General features: G+C 37.5%; 1 pseudogene across 1 annotated transcript in view; it reads right to left on the minus strand.

The window, feature by feature from the left end:
* LOC125413991 (putative ATP-dependent RNA helicase DDX60) overlaps positions 1 to 27263 on the minus strand; it is a 136126-nt pseudogene that overhangs the window by 31559 nt on the left and 77304 nt on the right. Inside the window, exons 20-31 of the transcript XR_015736151.1 lie at positions 25712 to 25827; positions 23814 to 23953; positions 23586 to 23695; positions 20014 to 20118; positions 19386 to 19514; positions 17934 to 18058; positions 11736 to 11897; positions 10440 to 10587; positions 8954 to 9106; positions 6736 to 6840; positions 3906 to 4106; positions 1618 to 1722 (exon numbers count right to left, since the gene is read on the minus strand). The product of XR_015736151.1 is annotated as a putative ATP-dependent RNA helicase DDX60 (transcript). The remainder of the gene's footprint in view (positions 1 to 1617; positions 1723 to 3905; positions 4107 to 6735; positions 6841 to 8953; positions 9107 to 10439; positions 10588 to 11735; positions 11898 to 17933; positions 18059 to 19385; positions 19515 to 20013; positions 20119 to 23585; positions 23696 to 23813; positions 23954 to 25711; positions 25828 to 27263) is intronic.

Consider the following 27263-nt stretch of genomic DNA (forward strand, 5'->3'; position numbering starts at 1 on the left):
CAGTTTTTCAGAATCCACACTGAGAGCCTCACAGTCAACTACAATCCCAGTTTCAGGCACCCTCATGCTGTATTTTTGTCTCTATGGGCACCTACACATATGTGACATCTATTCACACATACACACGTATGTAGATAAAATGTTTTGCAAACTTGTACAACCATTCTGGACATCAGTATGGCATTTCTTAGAAAATTGGGAATCAACCTACCTCAGGACCCAGCAATACCACTCTTGGCCATATACCCAAAGAATGCTCAATCATACAAGGATATTTGTTCAACTATGTTCATCACAGCATTATTTGTAATAGCCAGAACCTGGAAACAACCTAGATGCCCCTCAACTGATGAATGGATAAAGAAAATGTACATTTACATACACAATGGAGTACTACTCACAGGTAAAAAAAAAAAAAGCTAAAGTATTCTTGAAATTTGCATGCAAATAGTTAGAACTAGAAAAAACCATCCTGAGTGAGGTAGTCCAAGCCCAGAAAGATGAACATATGTACTCACTCATAAGTGTATACTCCTGTAAAGTAAAGTATTAAAAGCCTGTAGTCCATGACCATAGAGAAACTAAATAGCCAGGTGAACCCCAAGGAAAACACATATAAATACCCCTGGAAAGGCGAAATAGACAAGACTGCCTGACAAAGTTGGGACCATGGGTGGGGCAAGAAGGGACAGCAGAAGGGGAAGATGAGGGAAGGAAATCTTGAGGAACAAGATAGTAGAGATGGAGGCAGAACAGAGATGAGAGCAAGGAAAGAGATTTTTTGATTGAGGGAGTCATTATGGGGCAAAGAAGAAACCTGAACTAGAGAAATTCCCAGGAATCTACAAGGATGACACCAACTAAGATCCTAAGCAATAGAGGAGAAGGTTCCTGAACTGACCTTGCCCTGTAGTCAGATTGATGACTATCTTAAATGTCATCAGTTGTTGGATGAAATAGAGGCAGAGACCTACAGCAGAGCACTGGGCTGAGCTCCCAAAGTCCAGTTAAAGGGTGGGAGGAGTGAGAATATGAACAAAGAGGTCAAGACCATAATGGGTACACCCACTGAAACAGTTTACCTGAGCTAATAGGATCTCCTCAACTCCAGCTAGACAGGGAAGGAACCTGCATAGGACCAAACTAGTCCCTCTGAATATGGGTAACAATTGTATGAATGGGGAAGACTGCAGGGCCAGTCTTTTACCTACAGTTTGTACTAGATTTTTAGAATTCCATTTTCTTTGGGTGGATACCTTGCTCAGCCTAGATATAATAGGGAGGGCCTTGGACCTGTCTCAAGCAATGTGCCTCACCCTCTCTGAGGAGTGTATCGGGGCTAGAGTGGAGTGGGAGGTAGAGGGAATGGGAGGAGGGGAAGGAGTAGGAACTGGGACTAGTATGTAAAATGGAAAAAGATAGTTTATTTTCTTTTTTAAAAAATGAAAAATAAAGGTTTTTAAATATTAAAAAATCAAGTCTGCTACTTAAAAAATTCTATCTATATAGTAGGAAATTTATTACATACAGGCAGAGGACAGAGAGAGAGAGAAAGAGAGAGAGAAAGAGAGAGAGAGAGAGAGAGAGAGAGAGAGAGAGAGAGGAGTTGGTTCCTGCCTCTTTCACCAGGAACTGCAAAGAATATAAGAAGTACAGCTTTAACATGTCTGTGACTCGGGGACGTTTGAAGGATAACAGTGAGTGCCTCAGCACTGACAGTGCCTGCAAAGAGAAGCATTTTGTTCAGTAACATTAAGTGAAATGTCTTTGCAAGAGATAACACAGGCTAAATTACATATGGCATGCAGAAAGACACACACACACACACATATCACATAACTTATACATATATAATGTGGATTACAAGATCTATACCCCTAAAGCAAAGTGAATCCTTGTGGGTTCCCCTATTTAGTTTCTCTATGGTGATGGACTACAGGCTTTTAATGCTTTATTTTACAGGAGTATACACTTATGAGTGAGTACATATGTTCATCTTTCTGGGCTTGGACTACCTCACTCAGGATGTTTTTTTCTAGTTCTAACTATTTGCATGCAAATTTCAAGAATACTTTAGTTTTTTTACCTGTGAGTAGTACTCCATTGTGTATGTAAATGTACATTTTCTTTATCCATTCATCAGTTGAGGGGCATCTAGGTTGTTTCCAGGTTCTGGCTATTACAAATAATGCTGTGATGAACATAGTTGAACAAATATCCTTGTATTATTGAGAATAAATACTACTTTATTCTTTCCCAAAGGTTGTCTCCTTAACTACAGCACACAAGGAAAAGAAGGTACCCTTAAAAGGGCTTCTTTTGGTGCTCTTGGTCACCCACTGTATAGAATACAAAAAGTATTACAAAACACAGCAACAAAATACAAACTTCAATTAGATTTAATATAACACAATTTCCTTCATCGTATAGAACATCACCTAACATAGCATGTATGCCCTTTAGGCATACATACATAGCATGTATGCACACTAGAGAGCACTGTGGAAGTTTGAATGACATGACCTAATATGTTCATGTGTTTGGATGCTTGCTCCCTGGTTTATGAAACTGTTAGGGAAGGATTACCAAGTGTAGGCTTTGGGGCTTCAGAAACCAATTCCATTACAGTTATCTCTCTGTCCATACCTTGTGGTCCTATCTCATGCTGGGAAGCCTCACCCACTACTCCAGTGCCTCCCTTCCTGCTGCCCTGCTCCTGCCATGATGGTCATGGACTCAAAGTCTCCAGCAGACCATTCCATCTATAAGTTCCCTTGGTCATGGTCTTATCACATTAGCAAAAAAGTGAATAAGTTAAGCACAGAAAACCAAACCAGAAAAAAATGTCACCAAACAGTCTGAGCAGAAAAGATATCTTAAGTTTCAGAGCATGAAACATATGAGTGGAATGAGAAGGGGTTTAGATATACTATTCTGTATTTACGGCATTCCTGCAAAATTATTAGAAGGAATTTGACTGAAGCCAAAGGAGTGAAAATGTTCCTTCATCTCCAGTGCCGAACAACACTCTTGTATGTGCAGTATTCAACTTTTGTCTCAAAGATCTATGAACTCGCAATAAAAGCAAACTTTCTTAGCACCACTCAAATGTCTACTTGTCTACCCTTAGGTTGGAGAGTTTACAGAATGCAAGAAAAATCTCTGCTGTCCTTTAAAAATAACAACAAAAACAAGAATTAATTATTTTGTTTTTTATTATGTGTATACATGGGGGAGGCAGTATATGCAAGTACTCATGGAATCCGGAAGAGGCCATCAGACCTCTTGGAGTTACAGGGTGGTATGAAACACCCAGTATGAGCCCTGGGAACTGAACTCACGTCCTCTGCAACAACCTTACGTGTTCTTAACATCTGAGCCATATTTCTAGCTACGACTGCATTTAAGTCCTATATGCTTAATGGTAGGACAGGAGGAATAATAAAAGAATTGAACTCCTCATTTCCTTTACAGTGGGTTATAAAGGGAACTAAAAAGTTCCTTTACTGACACCCTTTTTCCTCGCGTACAGGAATCAGAGGAGGCAGCATTTGGAAAACAGCAAAGTGATGGGGGGATATGGGGGGAAAGTAACTAATAGTGGTTCACTGTGTCCTGGAGTTACAGACCTTATAACTAAAGGTATACTAGCATGAGATATTAGTATTTTCACTGCTATGATGCTAGAAGACAGTGATTATGGGAACACCTTAGTGACCACCTAGTCACAAATTCTGTCTGACAATGAAAACAAATAGAGCTTATCATGTTCTCCTTAGCGTTTTCCTTAGCATCCTCCACCGCTCTCTAGACAACATTGAAAAGCATCCTAAGCCTGATATCAGCACAGTAGAGCACAGGCCAGCCAGACCATCGGTAGAGGCCCAGACTGGGGGACACAGTACCTTTGCCTTGCCATCCTCTGGGTCATCTGCCTTGGAGGCCAGCAGCATGAGTCTCAGAATGAGTGAGATACTGAGAGGAAACTGGCCTCGCAGCTCAGGCACTTTGGATTTTATGAGCTTTTCTATCTTGGGTAGTGGAATATCAAAGAAGTAAACATCACCCAGCAGGTCTTGTCCTCGTCTTCCAGCCCGACCAGCCATCTGGAAACAGAGCAGAATCGTGCTGTGAGAATCATCTGAATGTTTCTCCTCAAAGAATGTAAAGAACTAATCCTTTTATATTGTTTTGGGGCACATATACTGTGCCTAAGGTTTAAATAAAATGAATAGCCTTGTATTTGAAATCTAAAAAGTTCATCATATCTGAAGTAGAGATATTTTAAATTATGTATCTGTCACTCCCATGTATCATTAATCATACTAAGTATTTGTGTAATGTTGTACAGAACTATATTTATATATCTAATGCTATGAATGTACTATATGTTGTATAATATATAATTGCTACTTCCTGACAATGACTTATGAGATAAAATATTCTGTGATTATATATATTATGTATATATCATTACATAGTATATGATATAACATATTATGACACTATATGATAATGCATTGTTAATATTAATTATACACATTCACTATGATTTGAATTTTACTGGATATAGCTACATTTGATGCTGCCAGCAGAAATATTGACCAAACATTTCTGAGAAGGTAACTCTATAAAGACAAACTCTACTGTCTGCAGAACATAATAAAATGAGGAGAATCAAAAGCAAGGAAAATGCTTTAATATATAAGGTCAAGACTTTGTGGTGAAAGGCAACTTTTTGGAGAACTGAGGAAACCCTGGGTGAAATGAATGAAGTTCTATATGAATGTATATCACTGACATATATCACTGACATAGGAATGGATTTGTCAAGGACTCGATGCCTCAGACCCATAGAAATGTCAAAATCCCCTTTCTTTCCCCACAGGAACTAAAATTCATTCTTCGGATCCAAATTTGGATGGTAATATAGTGTATGCAGAAACTGTCCATTGCAGCTTCCTCCTCCCAGATATTTTTGCCTAAAGACTTCTCCCCTACAGGGTCTGACCCTAAGATTAGCCAACTTGTCTCCTTGGTCAACTGTATGCAATAACCCCACTTTTATGTTCAACTTTATATAAGAAACACACTGAGCTTCCAAGTGATATAGTTTCTCCATTGGGAGTCAAATCCACATGCTCCCAGCTTTTTTGTGTGTCTGTGCATCTGTGCTTTTCTCACTAGCTGGTTAGGTCAGTTAGGTCAGTCTCTGGAGCTGGGCAGAGCATGGCAATACTACATGCACAGATTGGTGGAAAAGCAACCAAATAACACCACAGAAGAGTACAGACATTGGTTTGGAAACAGACTGTGTATCTAGAGTCAAGAAAAGTATTCAAAATAGCTCCAGAATAGAAACCCATGCTCAGTTGCTCAGTAAATTAGAAAGTAAATGTTTCCCAGTGTTCTGTAATATGGATCCTGCCACGGACCGGCTCAGGGGAGCCACTCAGACCGTGGGAGAAGCAGGGCGAAGGCTCAGGAGAATTCAGGAATCAGTGAGGAAATGACAGACAGACACATTCAATGTGGTTGAATATGCTGCTGTAACTTTACTTTTTTCAGCGTAAGATTTATATTCTTTTACATTCAAAAACTTGGCAAAGACATACATCATCAGATCATAAAAAAAAGAACAGCATAAAACAGTTTACAAAGAGAATCTTTGAAAATGCTTTGATTTGGGTACAAGGACTTTTGCTCATTCTGTACAAGGAGGCTGGCTGGGCTAAGTGACCTTGTGCTCAGAATATCTTGGGTGGGAGAGGGAAAGGCCACTATCTTCCTGGGAAAACTTTTTGCTAGGAAATTTTATGATCTCAAACTTCTCTGAAACTCGTCTCATACTATTAATCTCAACTCTCCTCCCTCCTCGACTCTCAGGGTCAGATGTTGTTATCAGCCTAGGTTTTTTCTGGCCATAAGAAAGGCTTCATTGGCCTCCTGTTAAACTGCACGTATCCCCCAGGCAAATGTCTAGTGGGGGCTGCTGCAGCTGTTTTCCTACAGAAGGCTTCTAAGGTTTCTCCTGATAAGAGCACACTCCTTTTGCTCCACATCATCAAGGAATTATTCTAACGATGACCCCCAATTCCCAGAACTGGCTACTTTTTTAAAGGCTTTAATGAATGGTGGGGCAGAGCACAAAATGTCCTCAGCAGTCTTGTTTGTATCCGCAACTGCCTGGAATAGTCTGATCAGTTGGCAATATGCAAGAATCACAAAGAACAGAAAGACAAGGAAAAGACAGCCATATTGGCGCCAAGGACAGCGAGGTCGAGTCAGTGCAGGTAGCAACTTCAGGTGGCATCATGACCACAACTGATTGTCAAGGGACAGCCTGGGCCAACAACTCTGCGGAGCACAGACCCCAATCCTACGGCAACAGTCCATCCAGTCAGCATTTCTGCTACACTGGCGTGACAGCCGTGGATGTAGCAGATCCTTTCTTGTAAATTGCTTTATTTAGCTTGTGTGCATGACATGAAGTAATGATCACCTAGATTCTGCAGACAAGAGAGGAGTTTGAATGCCTTATCAAAGACCATACACATGATTAGCAGTGGTCACATAATCTCATAGTCCTATGCTTACTCAGTACCAGACAGGCACCTACAGTATTCCACCATAAACTGGAGCATTTACTAAATTAGTAGTTAAAGTAATTTTTAAAACTATTTCAGGGCTACATAGTATGAATACATTACATTAAGTTAATGTATACTTATTTACCTGTCTGAAATTTAAAGCATCCAAATAGACTGAGTTCTGAGCAAACACCACAGATTTACAAGGCATGTTGATTCCTAAAGCAAGTGTTCCTGTAGCTGTCACCACCTAAAATGGAAGAAAACAGTGATTTCACACACTGGCATTTTGGGTGAACACAAGTATTTCCATGAAATTGCTAAAAACTGTATTTAAATCCCAATAAAACTGCAGTGGACAAACTAGGGGGAGGAGACACATAATGTTTCTTCTTACTTTGCAAACATAAACAGCACATTCTCTAATGGAATCTGTTATACCTGTTTTTTACAAGGAATATATACTTTAATCTTAATCGTGTAGTACAAATGTCACAGAGGAACTTAGAGGTCACATCTAAAATAATTATATTCTCTCATCACCATCTAGCTCTCTGTTCTTTGTGCTACTCCCTTAATGTCCCTCAATTTCACTGTTATTTTAGACTAAAGTCTAAGAATCATTCACTGTTGTATCTCAAGAACCAAGTAACACATTTGACATGGAATAAGTATTGCATTAAACATCATAAGTAAAATATTAGGATAGGAATTTCTCTGTGAGAGGGCAGTAAAATTTTTACAAGCCTACTTCCCGGTAACTATTTGATTTACTAAGGTTCATTGAGAAATGACGTAAGAACAAAGTACATTTTATCTTTCTGTCATGAATTTGCATAATCCCCAATCATAAACAGAATGTAAAGTTTATTTACATAATCTAATTTCTAGTTCATTTTTTTTCTGATGTAGTTAGTATGTCTTGACTTGTCCTGTCTTATTGTGGAATTGTCTTTTTGTACTCTCGCAAGATGTGTCTTGGCCAAGGCACCTTCAGATTGGTTTAATAAAGAGCTAAATGGCAAAAAAAAATTAATTAGACAGGACTTCCAGGGACAGAGAAGGTGCTGGGAAGAAGAAAGGAGAAGTTGTCAACCAGATAAGAAGAGAAAACAGGAGGTGCAAGATGGAAGCAAGGTAACAGCATCATGCGACAGAACGTAGATTAATATAAATGGGTTGATTTGTTCTCAGAGCTACTTGGTATAACTCCAATCTGTAGGCCGAGCTTTCATAATTACTAATATGTCTCTGTATTATTTTTTGTGTGTGGCAGCCTTCAGAAAAGTCCCTCTTCAGTGACTTTTTAGATCAATGCTGCTTGTGCTTCTGATTTGTGAAGATGTTTTAGGATGGGAAATAATGTTTTCTAATTGTTTTGTAACTGAGGCTTATGCCTCTGTCAAAATGAAAAATGCTACTTACTAAATTATATTAAATTATTTTTATTCAAATATTTTTAAAAAGCACAAACATTGACAGTATAGAAGCTTTACATTTAGAAAACAAAAAGAACAAATATTTTCCTAAAATGTTTTCTCTGATGAAGCCATTACTGTAGCTATTCTATATCAGTTGAGTTATTCTCACTTTATTAGTGACTAAGACATTGCTGTTTGATACTATTTTAACCATATCTCTTTCTCTTTTTTCTTTCTCTTCATTCTGTCCACTCTTTCTTTTTGTCTATTCCTTACAAAATGTAAGGTTGATAAGTTTTAGCAGAGAGAGTCAGTTTTTAAATCTTGCTCAAGATTCGTAGTTACTTGGCAACAATCTAAGGGTCCTCTGTATACTTGCCTGGATTATTACAATGAGCCTAACCAGGATGTACTAAAGAAAACACATAAAGGATGTGCCCCCAAAGTCATTTATGACAATCCCTCTTGTCCCCCATCAGTAACAGCTGAAATGGCATTCAGTACAACACATTTACAAGCTCTGTTGAGATAAGTTGAAGTCCTGAGGAAGCAGATATCTGCGCTATGATTTCAGCTGCCACATTAGAAAAAGATCTTCACCAAACTAAAATATACTCTCTAAATTGTTGTAGAGAATGTCTATAGCAAAACCTCATCAACAAACCCTACATATAAAAACATAAGAGTAAGTTATGCACCGAGGTCAACATAGAGATCCTTTGTTTTCGTGTGCAAATGTATGAAGTGAGTGGCACCAGTCAAACCTCATTCCCCGGTTAAATGACACAGAGCATATGAAAAGGTACCACAGCCAGTAAACGAAGTCTACAGACATAGGTATATTGGGGGGGGGGAGTAAAGGGTGGCTATATTTCTTCATTTCATGAACATTCTGCTTCATCTATTTACATTTTCAAATTTTACAAAGAAAAATTGACCTACCCTAATGAATCCTTTCCTAAAAAGAATTTCCACTAACTGCTTTTCTTTGGCACTCATAGATCTGTGATGAAAGCCAATGCCCCTTCTTGCCAATTGCTTCAGTGTGTCACCTTTCCTTTCATTGTTCACCCGACGAAACACCAACTGCAATGACTACAAAACAAGAGATTTAAAGTATTACTTATCTAATGCTCATTCAAATGTGTTCAATGAAAATAATATACATATTACATAATAATTTGGCCAAATGATATCACTGTTTGGCCTTTGCTCTACATCTACACATCATCAATCATCATCATTATCAATAACAACAACAAAAGAACGTTTTATGGCAACAAACAGTCACTACAAGAAAATTTTTCTCCATTCTTGGCATTTTCACTTCAGCTCTGGAATAGAAAACTCTACCAGTGTAGTAGATAACCCCAAGGGAAATACAGGACTGTGGCCCACTCCTACTGGAACAAGATCAAGTGACTGTGAAATCTTTTCTAAAGTTCTCCCCAGAAAGTAAAGCAAAACTTTTACACTATGAGGTCAAGAAATGCCTTTGTCCACATAGTGTCCAGTTGGATGTGTAATACATACCACTACATGGTAGAATGCAAGTGTCCTCACCTTCTTATGTTCAGAAATATTTTATTTGTTTAGTTAAGATACAAATGTAAAGTCGGTGTACGTGACGAAGTGATTGTAAAAGATGGATGCATTCAAGGTTTCTGGAGAATACTGAGTGATTAACTAAGGGTCTGTAAGTAGCAAGGAGGAAATCCAGTTCTGCCCAGTGTTATGATATATAAAAATATAAACACTTGGAGAGAAGAGATAAGTTCAAATCTTGAAACATAAAAGGATATTTCCTAGCTATTTTCATTGTACAGTTATCTATAAGACAGAATATCAAGGATCAATTAAAATAATGATGTACATACTAGACAGATTATGAAGCTGGCAGAACAAGATTCATGACACAATGAAAATACGCAAATGGATATGTGAATGTGTGTGGGTGGTGTGTGTATGATGATATTGCTTGTATTGAAACCGGTTGCATTGTTATATATGTTGTCTATAAACAGTAATAGTTTAAAAATCATGGGCTAAACCAATTATAGATATCCAAATGGTGAATTTTTTAGCTGTAATATGAAAAGACCCTAATTTTAAGAAATGCTGTCAAAATTTAAATATATTAGTCTGTATGGGTTAAAATTCTGACTTTATACAGACTTTTATAGAAGACACCATGCAAAAACAGACACTTAGGTGATTTGCTGAGACAAAATCAGTCTGTAAATTCTATTCCTATCCTAAGGGTAGATTGGAAGGTCCTTGAATGTTGTGTGCAGCAAAAGTTCCTATCTGCTACATCTCTAGTTCATAGAGACTTCCGTTATGGCAGCAATTGCCTGCAGTATGGCCAACACTGCCTACATGGAAGAAATCTACACTCCGGGAGCACTGGTCCCTTCTGGGTGCTGACCTTATCATCTATTGCTTTTTGATCAGCATACGTGCAGTCCTGGGGAATCTCCAGATTCTTCTCCAGACTCTTTAGGAGGTAATCACGTTCAGCTTCACTCATGATGCTTTGATCCAATCTTCTGGAAGCCTTTTGGCTTTTTTCATCTCTTTACAGGAATAATATTACAAGAAATCAGTATTTGCAGTCAGTCTCTACAGGAATCTCAGAAGCACTGCTTCATACATTTATATTATCATAACTCAATCCTCTCCCCCAATGTGTTTGCTCATCAGCCCCTGGGGCCTACGATACCTCAAGATGAAACTTCTATGAATGTGACATTATTTTTTTTGTAGCGTTCTCCTTTATTGTTGCCCAATGATCAGTGTATATATATATATTTTTAAAATACAGAATAATCTATCTCCTAATAAAGAAAATAGAATATTAAAAAGTATAAGTTCAAGTTCAGGAATGAGTACAAGATTCAAAAAACAGATAACAAATTTATGAGAATAGATGATACAAACAATAATAGTGAAGTACTGGAGAGGCAGATATTTGTGCCCATGGAAAGAAAGAGATATAAGAATAAATGAAGTGAACAGAACCATAATATCCTAAAAGATAAGTGGCAGGAAACATGTAAAATAGTAAAAACATTAGCCTAAATTATTGAATAGTCAACAGCAAAAGTTAGACTCCATCATATAGACGGCAGGAAGAAGAATACCAAACATGGGGAATTTTAACCAATTTAAAAGTTTATTCAGCACAGGTACCTAAGTTGGAGAGTAGTGAACCTGGAGAGTCTTAAGTACATAAAGACCTCTGTGATCATAAGGAGGAAATATGAAAATAAGAGTTTCCAAACAACATAGTCACTGAAAGTGGAGAGGACCATAGGCAGGACACATTTTAGCTACACACTGACAGCAATGACATTCCAAGGGTAAAAATGGAGCTGTAATCCAATCTCAAACTCACTCTAAGGCTCACATGGTGGTAATGGGCCATGAGTCGAGGCAGAGTTGCATGAACAATGTGGGATGATCATACCAACTTCTATAATACACACAAACTGGTAGAATCTAGACCTGCTTTGAACAAACATAAATTAAACTGATCTCTGTAAGTAAGGAATATTTGATGCAAGTCACCTATCTTCAAACAATTATCCCTCTGAAATTTAAAAACAGAAACAATCCAAGCAGGAATTAGAACTTCATTATAGAAAAGCTTCAATGCATGTTCCTACTAGGACATTTGGGTCTATAAACCCTAATGTGCCAATTTGCTTAGTGAAATACTTACCCTATCTTTTGCTGTTTCTCCAAAGATTTTTTAACTTTTCGAAGTCTGTTAGCCATGACATGAGCTTCCTTATCAGCTTTGGGAGGCCTTTTCTTTTCCTCTTTCTCCTCTAGGAAATTGCAAGCATTCTCAGCACATTCTTCTACAGATTTTAATTTAAATCTGGAAGCAAACAAATATGTATTTAAAGATATATTATCATAAGATTCAGTTTCTCCATCTTTTCTGGCTGTGTGTTACATTTATCTTGGCTATGAACAATGACTGATAAGAAGTAGTTATGGAAGGGTTTAAATGGGTTCACAGTTTGAAAGGACAGAGCTACTTATACTGGGATAAGAGTAAGCATGACAAAAAAAGTAAGAGGTAGCTAGTCACATTGTATCTATAGGCAGGAAGCAGAGCACAAACAGAAAGCAGGATTAGCTCCAAGACTTCAAGGCTTGACCACAGTGGCCCTGTGTGGTGGTTTGACTTGAGAATGGTCCCCACATTCAAATACAGGCTCATGTATTTGAATACAAAGTCTGTAGTTGGGAAGGATTAGGAGGTGTAGCCTTGTTGAGGGAGGTGTTCTACTGGGATCAGGCTTTGAAGTATCAAAAGCCCATGCCACTCCCAGTTAACTATCTCTCTCTGAACCCTCTTTTAATTATATAATCTCCTAGATCATTTGAAACAACAACCATTATATCAAACATTATTTCTACGCTGTCATTTCTGTACAACAGATGAGGAAATGGAAGTATAGATTAAGGGGTCTACTACACATAAGTATACACAGCATGTATGTAACAGAGTGTGTCTTCTTATCCATGTCTCTGGTGGTGTTATTATGGTATTATTTTTTATGTCATACAGGTTCCAGGCATTTCTGTCATACTGTATCTCTTCTCAAAAATCTATGTTACTTGAAAATAACTGTGCTTCCTATGTCTCTCTGATACAGAAATACATAGAATGAAACTGACCTAGAAATTGCACATCAGCGATTAATATTTGGTACCACTGAACTACACATTCATGACTTTTTGATTTTAGCTACACCACAATTCTCAGTATAGTTGCAGTCATGGAATAGTTGTCAATCAATGATATGGCTAAAGGGGAGAGCAGGAGAATTTATGCTGAGTCCTGCCCTTGAAATGTATGCCCTTAGGGACATATTAACATTTTCAACCTCTTAACCTCTAAACATGCTCCACACTCTTTTTTCCAGACATCAGGGACAGAATGTTGGGGCTATCACTATATGATAAGCCACTAAAGAGTAACTATCACACTGCATGTAAGAAAGGATTTTCATGGTTTGTCTTATATAATAATCCTTTATTTCTTTAAAAGGCATGAAGATAGAACTCCACACATAGAATTTTGGCTGTCATATTTTGATACCTTATGAACGCACTAGTGTTCTTATGATTTTATCTGGGTACCTCTAGAACCTCATTGTTTCCTAAAGTCCTTCCCTCCAAATGCTATTGAATACCTTCCTGAAGTCAATGTAATCAGCATATAAGTCTTTTCCAAATTCTTCATATCTTTCTGCCAGTTTCCTCTGAAAGACCCCCGCCTGGCTTAGCTGCTGTAGCGCCATTTTATAGCAAAGCTTGAAGTAAGAACTAGGGCTCATAATAAGGTCACAGATGATATTGCCACATCTGCACAAACAGGATATCTGTGGTCAGGCACCAGGAGTTATGCCACCCGCATGAGAAAGATTAAGGGGGAACAGAAAGTCCCCAAACTGCCAACATAGATGCTATGCACCCAGCCGAGAGCCAACACCCTGTCTCAGGCATGACCTCATGGCATCATTAAAATTGACCAATGAGACCCCTGTAACTATGCATCTGCTTCTGTACGCCTGTTTCTGCCTACCCCAACCCTATATAATCTGCCCCAAACCCAGCCCGGGGCGCTCAGTCCTCCACATGACTGCAGCACCCACAGGCCCTGTGTGAACAATAAAAATTGCCTCTTGCTCTTTCATCCAGTGACTCGGACTTGGTTCTTGGGCAAGGGTCTCTGGGGGTCTTTCACCTCAAAGTGAAGATCTGATCTATTGTGCTCCTATTAGTCTTAGGTCTTATGTGCCTTGGGTCTCTGCTAGGATTTCCTCTCCGTTCTGCCCTTGATCCTTTGCAGGAAAACGGAGGAGGAGAAGCTCTTGCTGCTGTGGCATGACAAACTAATGCTCCTGTGATTTGAGCAGTTCAGATTGACCTTCTTCTTGTATATGTGAATTATGACTCGGTGCTTCCATTCTGTGGGAATCACTTCATGTTCCCATATCTCTATGAAGAGTCTGAGAAGTGCCTCAGCCCGCGAGCCTATTGTAGCTGCCTCCAGCTCCTCTACCATGATGTCATCCAGTCCACTCCTGGGCCCTTTCTGTATTTTGCTGTCTTAATAGTTTCTTCTATTTTGCTCCTGTCAATATTAAATATTTCCTCATCATCTCTGATGTTCGAGTGGCTGCCAAAGTTTTTCGTGTTGTAATCTATATGACAGCTTTAGGATCATTGTATAGGGTGTCAAAGTATAGTCTCTATCTTTGTTTTATTTCCCCTGGTTCTGTTAATAGATGACCTGGTCCATCTTTAATCACTGGAATCTGAGGAGCATATCTGGAAGTTATTTGTCTGACAAGATGTGTTTTATTATGGAGTCTAGCCACTTCAACCTCTTTACATAGACCTTCTATGTGTATACATACATACATAATACATACATACATGCATGTGTGTGTGTGTGCGTGTGTGTATACAGCTCTCTATCCTTTTTCGCTCTTCTTTTGACTTCCCTGCACTGATAGTTGTCGTGTTTTGCTGCCTGTGGACTCTCTCTTCATTTACTCTTTCGTTTCCTTCTTTCTCCCTCCAGGTTGATTGTATCTGCAGTAAGTCATTCTACTGGTGTTGCCCTTTTTGCATGATCCATCATCTCCTTTGAAGCCTCCTATACAGCTCTTTTGATGTTCTCCCATTTTCTTTCTATATTTGTAATCATTTGTTTAATGATTTCCCTCATCTTTTTTTGAGCAGTTCTCTTATACTCTCTCCATACAGCTGAGTTCATGAGTTGTTTACAATTGATCTTCCTGTTCATCTTGCCTGACACGCCTCTGCTAAGTTTCAGTTGAATGTTGACCATAACAAGTTGGTAATCTGAACCAAAATCAGCACTAGGAAATGACCGACTGCTTTGGATGCTAGATAAAAGTTTCTTGCTGTCCAGAATGCAGTCAATATGGCTGTATGTGCATTTGTTAGGGGATTCCCACATCCAACATCTTGATGGTTTGGAATGATTGAATTTTGTGTTAGATACATACAAATCATTTGCATAACAGAAGACAGGCAGTCATTCCCCTCTTTCATTACCTACAATAGTGCATAACCATTCACTGTGTCACAGTTTTACAACCTTATGCATTGTTCAGTCCAGGGTGAAGTGTCCATTTATAATGTCATTGGGTCTTCATCCCTATGAAGCTCCCTTGCCATGTACTATTTATACTAGATCACCGTGTATGCTTTTCACCTATTGACCAACTTAATTCTTTCAACAAGATAGAGGAAATATTGCATATGCTCATATGCATGTGAATATATAAATGATAACATATTGTTTTCTGATTTCAAGACTGCAGTTAAGCTCTCAGACGTCTACACAGAGAATGGCTCTTGCTTCTAATATCCATGGCTATACTTTGAAGCGAATCAAAAAAAGCTATATAAATTATTCATGGCACAGAAAAGAGTTTTCTCTTGTCCTACATACAAAGGCAAAAGGAGCAATTTTACTGCAGTCTCCAAAAATAATCAAATAGGACCTTGCATCACCCGCTACCATTATTTCTGAGTTTCTATCACTAATGAGTGAAAGACCCCAGCCTGGCTTAGCTGCTGTAATGCCATATTATAGCAAGGCTTAAACTAAGAACTAGGGCTCATAATAAGGTCACAGGTCTGCATAAACAGGATGCCTGCGGTTAGACACCAGGAGTTTTGCCACCTACATGAGAAAGATAAGGGGGAGGAACAGTCCCCAAGCTGCCATGCACCCAGCAGAGAGCCAACACCCTGTCTCAGGCATGACCTCATGGCATCATTAAAATTGACCAATGAGACCCCTGTAACTATGCATCTGCTTCTGTACGCCTGCTTCTGCCTACCCCAACCCCATATAATCTGCCCCAAACCCAGCCCGGGGCGCTCAGTCCTCCACATGACTGCAGCACCCACAGGCCCTGTGTGAACAATAAAATTGCCTCTTGCTCTTTCATCCAGTGGCTGGGACTTGGTTCTTGGGCGAGGGTCTCCAAGTGTTAAAGACACCCTCTGAGGGTCTTTCATGAGGATTCATTATTATATGTTTCTGTACATGTTCATAAGTATTGATCTTTATAATACAATGGTTTTATTTATTTGATGATTCTGTAGCTTGAAAATAATTTGAAATTGTCTCCAGTAAGTAAAGTATTCTCTTATTGTTACATAGATAAATGGTTAATCTGTATACTTTTATCCACTAACTAAATTATTCTTGGTGCCATTTTATTAGAATTAAATCTATTAAACTAGTACGTTCAATTCTAAGTTATTACATTCTATAGCATGAAATTTGGCAGGATATCATTGGCTCTAGGTCATATTTATCACTGCAGTTAGTTTAAATTACCAAAGTGTTTCATCAATCTATATTGCAGCATATTATAAAAACTTAAATTTTATGTGGGATAGCAATACTGATGGCTATGTTCAATGGGTTCTGTGATCTGTACTGAAAATTATTAGTAAAACCTATAACAAACAAAAACAATAGTTTATAGTATAAAAGTATAAGGTATCAAATTTAATGAAGAAAAATTAATAGAACATGGTATGGGAGGTACTTTTATCTATGTGTTACTTTCATTGGTTAATGAATAAAGGAACTGCTCTGGCCTGTTCATAGGACAGAACTTTGGTAGGAGTGGAGTATGGAATGGAATTCTGCGAGAAAGAAAGCAGAGTCAGAGAGACATCATGGATTCACCAGAGACAGATGCTGGGAATTTTACCCAGTAAGCCATTGCCAGGTGGCAATACACAGATTAATAGACATGGGTTAAAAGAAGGTATAAGATTTAACCAGAAAGAAACTAGAGCTAATGTGCAAAGCAATAATTTAATTATTATAGTTTCTATGTGTTTCTTTCGGGGCTAAGCTAGCCAGGCAGCCAGGATGAACAAGCAGGCCTTTCCCTCAACAATTGGAATTCTAACATGTGCTAGCTAAATTCATGTAAAACCTATTTATTTAGGTAATATTATATCCTTCTGGAGTCTTTGATGGAGTTGAAGAATAGATAGATAGTTATAGTTTTCTTTAGTTAAGATAAGAGATAAAGTAGATATAAATATTGTAACTGCAATTCTTGCTTGAAAACTGTTTTGTTATATGTAATTTTACTATGTTAAAACCTTCGTTTTGCTTAAACAGAAAAGGGGAAATGGTGTGGGAGGTCCTTCTGTCTATGGGCTGCTTTCATTGGTTAATAATTAAAGAAACTCGCGTGGCCTGTTGATAGGGCAGAACTTAGGTAGGCGGGGAAGACAGAACTGAATTCTGGGAGAAAGAAAGCGGAGTCAGAGAGAAACCATGGATCCACTGGAGAAAGACACTGGGAATTTTACCCAGTAAGTCACTGCCACATGACAATAAACAGATTAGTAGAAATGGATTAAATTAAGATGTAAGAATTAACCAATAAGAAACTAGAGCGAATGGGCCAAGCAGTAATTTAATTAATACAGTTTCTGTGTGGTTATTTTGGGGCTAAGCTAGCCAGGCAGCTGGGATGAATAAGCAGGCATTTTCCCCAACAAGAATACTGAAAATATTTTTAAGAACTTAACTAAAACTAGGCATAATGGTAAATGCATGTCTACACTTCCAGCAGTGTGGAGGCTGAGGCAGGAAAGCCAGCCTTGACACATATCAAGATCCTGTTTCAAACAAACAGAACCAGAACAACAAAAAGTAGAAAAAGAAAGTTTTGTGATTTTAAATAAGTCATATGATTTTGACAAATGAATGAGCACCCCATGTAGTAATAAATACTAGACCATAGCGGTAACACGTATATAACTTCCTGTACCTTAAAGAAGGAGCCTAGCATAAATTATGTCCCAAGGTTAAATGACTTACAGAAAGAACAGCGCAGGCAACTTATCCATTTCCCTGAGCTTCTCAACAAGATGCGGAAAGAAGTCCAGCATCCGTCCTGAGTAGTCATGGAAATTGGGTCTCAGCTTCTGCAGCACCATTCTAGCCTGTGACAGTGAATGGAAAGCATTTGTATTAAAATGTGCACAGCAAAGAGAGAAATGACCACTCAGACTAAAATCTTTTTATCGTTGTTTAATCCTTGTTTTTGTTGTTCTTCAAACTAATCCCAGGAGAATAGATGACAGGAGTGTGGCAAGCCACAGCAAGGACACACACAAACCACAGACTTAACAACAAACTTCTGATGTACTGTACACCACACCTGCAATTGTTTGTGATAACACAAATCTGTCAGGAGGGGAAGGATGGCTCAGTTAGTGGTGTTGTTTCCACTGTAGCAGGAGAAAGGAGCCCCCTCCATGCTGCATAGGCAAGCATAGCCACCCTGACTAAGAGGTTTTGAATGACCAGATAAGCACAGGAAATGTAACCTAACTATAGCATGTTTCTAAATGAAAGAAAGAACAAATCAAGGTACGAGGTGGGGAGAGATCCCATGAAAAAACTATCAGGAATGCTATTCAAAAAAATTAGAAATCTCAATTTTTGATGATAAAATAAGACTATAAGCTTAAATAAAATAAATGCGTAAGCATATAGTTCCAGGGTGAGACTCTAGTACTTGAATAGTTCTTAAAATGTAAAATGAAAAGCATACAGAATAAAACCGCAAAGACAGCTGCATGACAGGGACATGGAACACATGAGCTTACAGCTGTGTGGATACCTCTCAAGGAGTTCACAAGATTAGTCCCGAAGTAATTTCAGCTTAACTGAGGAGGGGCTCAGAGAGTCTCACCACAGCTGAGGAGCCTCTGCCAAGGGTGGAAGCTGTGGGAGGGGACACTCAGTGTTCTTCAGGTATGCTGATAGGCTGTCCACGTTCCAGTGGCCGGCCCCACACACACTCACACACTGGAAGCATTGAGTTTAGGAAGGAAGCCGTGAAGTTGAAAGGGAAATGGTAGGAGGACTACGGGAGGACTTGGAGGGGAGAATCGGGGAGTGAATTTGAAAACATTATACACATGTACATGAAATTCTCAAACAATGATTTTTAAAGAGAATTAAACTCCAAAACTAAGAAAGGAAGAAAAGAGAAAATGTGTTTCAGCTACTTGAGTCCCATCTCTATGCTGCCAAAACCATCAATAATCCCAAACACAAGCCCTGTATTCTCTCTCATCTGCCATCAAATTCCTGAAGAACCCATAGTCTCTTGCCAAGTTTTAGGGCACTCTAGAGAAAAGAGAAAAAAAATAAGTCTAAATAAACATTGAAAACTACAAGGGAGGGATATAGTATTGTTGGTTGAATGACACAACTCAGGAAAATAAAACAGAGTGCTTTGCCCAAAATGCATGAAATTACCTGCTCCTCATTCCCATTTTTAATCCAGTTTGTGAATTCTTCCTTTAAGCTCTCTTCATATTTTCTAGCATCCAACTTTTTAATGACTATTTTGTTCTTTAAATGAGTGGAGTTCTCTGGACACAGGTTCTGGAAAAGAAAGACCACAGAATTCTATAAAAATAATGCCAGAAAACCTAAAGGCATTTCTCAATTATATTTTTCATTGACAGTTTTATAATCTCTTAGGCTACAAGCAGCTGGGCTTCTCTTACCTCCCCGTACCTTCTAGTATATAGAACTATGTGTGAACTCTTCAAAGGCAAAAGGACAGAGCAAAAAGGCTTCCAGGGAAAGCAACCAGCACTCAGAACTCAGAGAACAATGTGAGAAGAAAAGGATCTGAGGATTAGAAACCCAGAGTGGGAAAGGAGACCCAGATACCACACTCTCTGGGAAGGAGAAAGAAAGGACATTTTCAGGAATTAACATAAAACAGCATTTCTAGCTCATTTTATTGAGAAGGTATAAGGTAATCTGCTAATCATTTTAAATCACCAAATGTAAGTGGTAGAAATGGTGACCCTGTGTTTCTGAAGAGCAATGAGAGTTCAACCATAACAGCATGGATTCCATGAAAATTCATTACCTGGGCCTGGGGCCAACTCTTCCAGACCTGAAGCATAGCATCATATAGCTGGATGCTTTCTCGAGGTGAAAAGGCAAGGTCAGAAGGGAATCCATACTTTTCGATCTATAATTAAAATAAAATCAAACTTATTAATATTTTATTTTACCTACAGGGTGTGAATATTTATAGGAAATATTTGGATAAATAAAAGTTAAAATGGTGAAGATTGCATTGAGATGATTGTCTTTTATAATATAATTTTTAAAAATTATGTGTATATGGGGGAGGTTCTTCCCTCTACCCCCAGGCCAAAAGAGAGTGGCAGATCCCCTGGAACTGTAGCTATAGGCTGCTGTGAATCACCCAGTGTGGGTGCTGGGAAATAAACTCAGTTCTTCTGCAAGGTCCTCTTAGATGCAGAGACATTCATCTGCACCCAGCCCCATGGCTAGCCTTGTGTTCTCTTTTTAATTATCACTTGAGAGTCGTAACTTTTGCAGTAAAACTAAAATGAAAAAAAAAATAAATCCAAGAATACGCATAAGTTTGGAAATACATATCTTCTGTTGGGTCAAAGGCTTAGGAAAGCTTAAGTTTTTTACCCTTTTACACAAGATTCAGTTTTCTCATTTCTAAAATAAAATATTAGTTTTGTCCTTGTCACTAATTTGTTGTGAGAAACAAACTAGATAATAGATATGAATCTTAGCCATATGTCTGACACAGATTGGCTTATCATCCATTGATATGGTTTATCAAATAATTTCATGCTTCAAAAGTATTAAGGAATTTAACAATTCTATGGTCCGAGCTGGAACTCAATCTAGTTGATTGATTCAAACTGGCAACCTGGCAAAAAAGGAAAAAAACTGAACCAATCTAAGCAGAGAATAAAGAAGTAATAGTAAATCACGATATACTGATATTCTGTCTTTTTGTTTATTTGTAAATAAAGGAGTTACTATACCACCTGTGTTCTTCACATTCAGTCCACACTGAGCAAGAGGCAGCAGTTATTTCAAGTGTTTCCCAGGGCTGAGCTGACAGCTCTCCAGACAGCAGCAGCTGTGCCTGAATGGCATAATAACTGATGGCAAAGGTCAAACAAGGCTTCAGTTTGCCAGAAACAAGACATACATGGCTGAGGGCAAGCCCTCGCTGGTGATCCCTTGCTTCAGTGGGGTTGAGGACAGCTTATTTGTACTCTCCTATTCTTACTTTTGGGAAATTCTGATCTAGCCACAAAGGAAACAGACTAGTAGATGATTCTTCTCTTTATGTTGCTACAATTTATTACATTTTGGGATATTCTAAGCCAATCAGTTCTTTCATTTAATCTAAGTATAATAGAAAATATCCATATTTTTTACACATTTAGAATTTACAATCACCTCTACTTTTGTTCTATAGGAAATGACCTATATAAGTACATGCTATGCACGTGGTCATTAAAATTTATTTAACAATACTAAGCCTAGCATTTACTCTATATTTTTGCTACCAAATCTTAAGACTCATACAACAGTATGACCATTACAGAAGTCACATAGGGTCAGACCACACTGTAACTACTCTATTGCTTTCAGTTACTCCATTAATAGCTACCAAGAAGAGAGGGAGGCACTTGGAACAAGCTCTAAACAAGTATACTTGAAGCTGTTTAAAGACGGCATACATGCCTTAATCGCTTTACACAAAACGAGTAATTGTTAGCTACTTTTAAAGACACTGGATAATGCTGAGAATGTCTCACCATGTATAGTCATCAACAAGGGTGTGAAGACACAAGAAAGGAAAGAAGGGAAATGGAAGAGAAGAAGACAGGGAGGCATCAAATGGATTTCTTTGTTATTTATGACTGAATTAATATCTATATTCTTAGTATTAGTTAAGGCACTGGATTTCTTCCCTATTTCAGTTGAATTTGGAGTTTAATTTGGGATATCACCACTTATAATAGAAACTTTCTTCAGAAACATTTTCCTAGAAAAACTTCATATTTAAATTTATTTCATTCCCTTTAGAAGTCATTGCATTAAACAACCAAATACTGTCAGGAGGTGCTCATGTATATATGATATATATATAAATATATACCACAGATATATACATATATATACATATATATATGAACATATGGCTTGTATGAGCATGTATACAGGATATTCATGGTGCATCAGTGTGTATGATAGACAAAACTTTCATATCAACACAGAATTAATCAATGAATCTGAGATTACAAATGATTTACACCATTTACTTAGTGCTATAGTAGTGACATAGCTGTCCATGTCTCTCTTCCATTATTTGTAAAATGAAACTGTAGTGGGACCTCCATCATACAATTGAGGTAGTTAAAAGATGTGAAATGTGTGAGTATTTTAAAAACATAATTCCAATCAGCTACTCTTTAAAAACAGCTAGTATTCACGCAACAATGTTAATGTCTCCAGTGTTAGTAACTGGAGAAACATGAGATTCATCCTGCAGTCATTATTTCAGAAGACTAAAAGACAAGGTTTCTATTGGTCCTCCTGTCTGTTCTTATGCCAATACTAGGTTGTTTTCATTACAGCTCTGTAGTAGAGTTTGAAGTCACAGATTGTGATGCCTCCAGAAGTTCATTTATTTTCTAGGATTATTTTGCCTATTCTGCTTCTTTTTTGTTGATGTTTTTCCATCTGAAGTTGAGTATTATTCTTTCAAAATCTGTGAAGAATTTTGCTGGGATTTTGATAGGCATTGCATTGAATCTTTAGATTGCTTTTTGTAAGATTGTCATTTTTACTATATTAATTCTACCTACCCAAGAGCATGGGAGATTTTTCCATTTTCTGGTGTCTAAGCCTTTTAACAAATAGAATTAAAATTAAGGAACCATAATATAGTATCAGAATGTACAGTATGCTTCACTTTTCAGGTCTTGGAGGAAAGAGAAAGAAATGTCTATAATTTTAAGTGCCAATGAAAGTTTAAATGAACCTTTCAAGGGAGTGGAAGAAGAAAGAAAGAAAGGTATATGCAGTAAATGGAGAAATTATCACCCATTAACCATTCAATAGCCTTGTAGGCATTATTTCAAGGTGTCAGCATTACTGAGTTATTACCAAAGAGTCATAACTCGATTGTAATGACAATGGGAAGCATGTGTTACTATATAAGATCATACATATTAGTCATGTTTTCATGTATGAGGCTTTTTCACATAAGGCTGCAGTACTGAGAGGAACTGGCCTTGACACTTCATTAGTGGTGTAGAAGTGAGTTACTTAAGAGAGACAGGCAAACATGGATGCTTAACAAAGGGGGATAAAAGGAAAATGAGAAGAAATAATGTTCACAAGCTAACAAAATCATCAAGTAAAAGTGTTTAGTAATTTTTAAACTTTGAGGACTCTGATAGCATCATGACATTGAGAAAAAAAGGAAATGAGAACACGGTTGTTCATTCTTAAACCAAAAGTTTAGTGTTCCCTCTGCATTCTAGCATCAGGCTGCACTTCGAATGCAGTCTGCGCAGCATTATACTTTCAGCTGCTAGCCACACAGTGCTGTTCCATGAAACAACTGTGGCAAAGGTTGCTACTTACATGATCTATGGTTAGTGCGGCACATGGGTGAAAATGATTAAAGCAAACGTCACCCTGTCTCACAGAACATACATGCTTCTCTAGGTCATTGTATCTCTCTCCGTGGTCCACTGAAACGGGAAGAGTGAGATTTCCAAATTATCAGAAATATGGTGAGTGGAATAATTTTAAAGCAAATAGCTAAACCAAACAAAAACAAAGCTATACAACTACACAGAGCATACATACCAAGTTTAACTTTGTATGACTGTTTGGCTTGCCCTTGGTCTTTATGGTGATTGCCACGGGAGGCATCAATTTTTTTGGAAAATGTTTTCTCCATTGTACTGTCTACTTGTTTCCAGTACGTCTTTACTGACTGGAGCCACCTTTAAAGATAAATATATTAGTTATTGATTTTAATCAGTAATGTGCTAATGGTTCATGTTTCAAGTGCTTTGGTATTATTTTGAAAGCTGTGGAGTCATTAGAAGTTGGGAGCTGCATACAGAAGCCAGTCACTAGCAGAGGGACTGTGAAGAGTAATTGACAACCAGCATCAGCTATCACAAAAGTTATACAAGCCAGGGGTTCTTATCTAGCTCTCTCTGCTTCCTGTCTGCTGCCAAGTAAACAAACTGCCACCTCAGGCTCCCACTTCCATGGATGAAGTCTCCCCTCCTGGCCTTTCCTGCTATGATGGGCTGAAATCTTTCTAAAATAATGTGTCTAAATAAAGGCATCCCTCACTTAAGGTATTTTTTTACATCAACCCAAAAGTAACTCATACATTATTTAAGCAGAAAATAGAAATAACTTACATGAAATTAAACAATTAAATACAGAAAAATTTGTGTGTCTTAAAGTTTTCACAGAATGAAATTAGTTTTATCGTCACATAATCTGAAATACAATTCTAGCTTCCTTACTATTAGCTCTGAATCCTTCATGAATCATTTAATATTTCTGTGCCTGTCTTTCATGTTTAAAAATCAACAGACTTGTAAAACTACTATTATATAATAATAACAATGGAAATTGTAGCACATTTGATATTGATAATATTTAAGATAAATTACTATATGCAAAGTACTTAGGAGAGAATGTGACACATGGGAGAAGCTATGGGATGTGTTGTTATCACTGCTCAACATTCAAGTCCAAAGGCAAGATATGTGACTTTCCATTAATAAAGCTTTGCTCTCGTTCAAAATAAATAAATCTTTTAAATATGATGATCTTGTCATCTATGGATAAAAGTACCATTCTATCACCTTTATTTATATTTCCTAGTAAAGAGGGTAGAGAAAAATAAAAGAAATATGTAGCTATCATTTTATTTTTGAGCTATGATATAATACTTCCTATTCAACTACAAATCTGATCCAAGGGTCACTGGGTGTTGGTGAAGCTGAACATTCACTCCTGGCTGCTCAGACCCAAAATCATTACACAAAACTATATTACTAAAACACTGCTTGGCCAATCACTTAAACGTATTGCTAGCTAGCTTTATGTCTTAAATTATCCCATTTCCATTAATTTATATTTTACTACAACACTCATGGTTTACCGATAAAGTCCTGCGGCACATGTGTCTCCTGCAGCGTCTACATAGCGTCTCACTGACGCGTCTTCTTTCTTCCCTCCCAGCAGTCAGTTTACTTTCCCTACTTAGGTCTATTCTGCCCTATCACAGACCAAAGCAGTTTCTTTATTCATTAACAAATAAAAGAAACACAAAAATAACATGATAGCTACATATTTCTTTTATTTTTCTCTACCCCCTTTACTAGGAAATGTAAATAAAGGTGATAGAATGATACATTTATCCATAGATTACAAGATCATCACATTTTAAAGATTTATTTATTTAGAACAAGAGCCAAGCTTTATTAGTGGAAAGTCACATATCTTGCCTTTGGGCTTGAATGTTGAGCACTAATAACAACACACCAGCTGGGTATTTCTTTATAGAGAGTACTCAAGACTTATCAGAAAGAACTAAACAGACAATAGCTTGAACATTCGGAAAGTGCTATAAGTAAACCAGAAAATGAGGTTAAGTCTAAAGTCCATAAAAGATTACGAAATTCAAACTATCAAAATAAATAAACATTCTGTGCAAAATAGAACCGAATCCATACTCAGTAAGATGCTTAGGGTTGCTTATGGTGGCTGAAAGGGCCAAAAATGGACATCGGATCATGACAAGGAGATGCTCCCAGATTTCTGATCCAATTTCTCCACCAAGACAATGTACCTATAAAAGAAAAGAATGTTTTCAATTCACTGGTTAGTTTTAAGAATGGTAAGTTAAAATAACATAAGGAATCTTAAATTGGTCATAAGTATTTCCCATCACCTTTAATGAACCACACCAAGTTTAAAGAAGTACTAGAGAAATCCAGATGGATGACATATTGGCACTTGAATTTTCCTTAATATTTTTAACCAGTTTAATCTACCTGTCATTCCTTTTTATTTTGATTTCAAAACTTTCTTTCAGGCCAATGTATTTCTTGACATTTCTACTGACAATCAAAACACCACACCTCAGTCACAATGCAGTATCTTTGTGACTATTGTTCTAACTGGATACTCCATTCTTGACATCACACGCAAATATCCTTCAAAGATAAGTTATATTTAGTCATGTCTCTAGTTAATGTTTTTCCCTTCCTTGTGGAAAGATTTTGCTGACCATCCATCTATTCCAGAGTGGTCCTCCAGCCTGCCTTCTGCCATTGTTGCAATTGTGACTGACATCTTGCTCTTCACAGGAAGCACTGCTGGCATTTCTGTTCCCTGAGTTAACTTTTCTCTCTCAATCTGTATCTTCAAATCTGGATAACTCTAGCACTGACACAATGCCTGCCTCTAGGGTGGCATTCCTCAAATGAGGCTAATTAAATGAATACATGACCAAATTCAATTAGATGAACGAAGGAATCTTGGACATAGTCTTAAATAAATAAGTTAAATTCAACCCCTCGGAACAAACTTTAAAAGACTTACTATCAGGTAAGCAGTTTTACATACATTTGTAGAGATGCACATATACGTATTTTCTATAGCCCATTTGATTTTGTCTTGGTCAGATAACATACCATTCTGCTAAATATTATTTTTAATTTTTGCAATATTTAGCAATTTTCTTGATTCTGTAAGAATAGACACTAGCATTCAAAGCCTTTAGCAGCTGCCCTCCTATAAAATTGGAAGAACTGAGGTGTCCAATGTTATAACCTTTCAGAGCTTGGAATCCAAGCAACAACTCGGTGTTCTACATTGTCTTGTACTTTTAATAGTTTAAAAATTTATATATATATGAGTCTTTGGTCTACATGCATGTATGGCCTTGTATTATTTAAATAAAAATATCCAAAGACCCCAGGATACAAAATATATAGGTTAAGTCAAAATAAGCATAACAAATCAGTATTCAAAAAATAAGTGCACAACTTATTTGGTTATTTCAAGTCTATAACACAAAGGGAAGAGATGGGGATTTGGAACAATGGTGAACTGGTTCAAAGACCTGGACTTAAATCTCCAGGACTACAAACTATTTATTCATTTTATTATTATTATTATTATTATTATTATTATTATTATTACTGAAACAAGGAAAAGATTAACCAAATATAGGTTTCCTTTAGTCTTTTTAGTTTAAAATGCAGGAATAAAAGAATGCAC

Source organism: Myodes glareolus, chromosome 23, assembly GCF_982192425.1.
Source record: "Myodes glareolus chromosome 23, mMyoGla1.1, whole genome shotgun sequence".
Taxonomy (NCBI): domain Eukaryota; kingdom Metazoa; phylum Chordata; class Mammalia; order Rodentia; family Cricetidae; genus Myodes; species Myodes glareolus.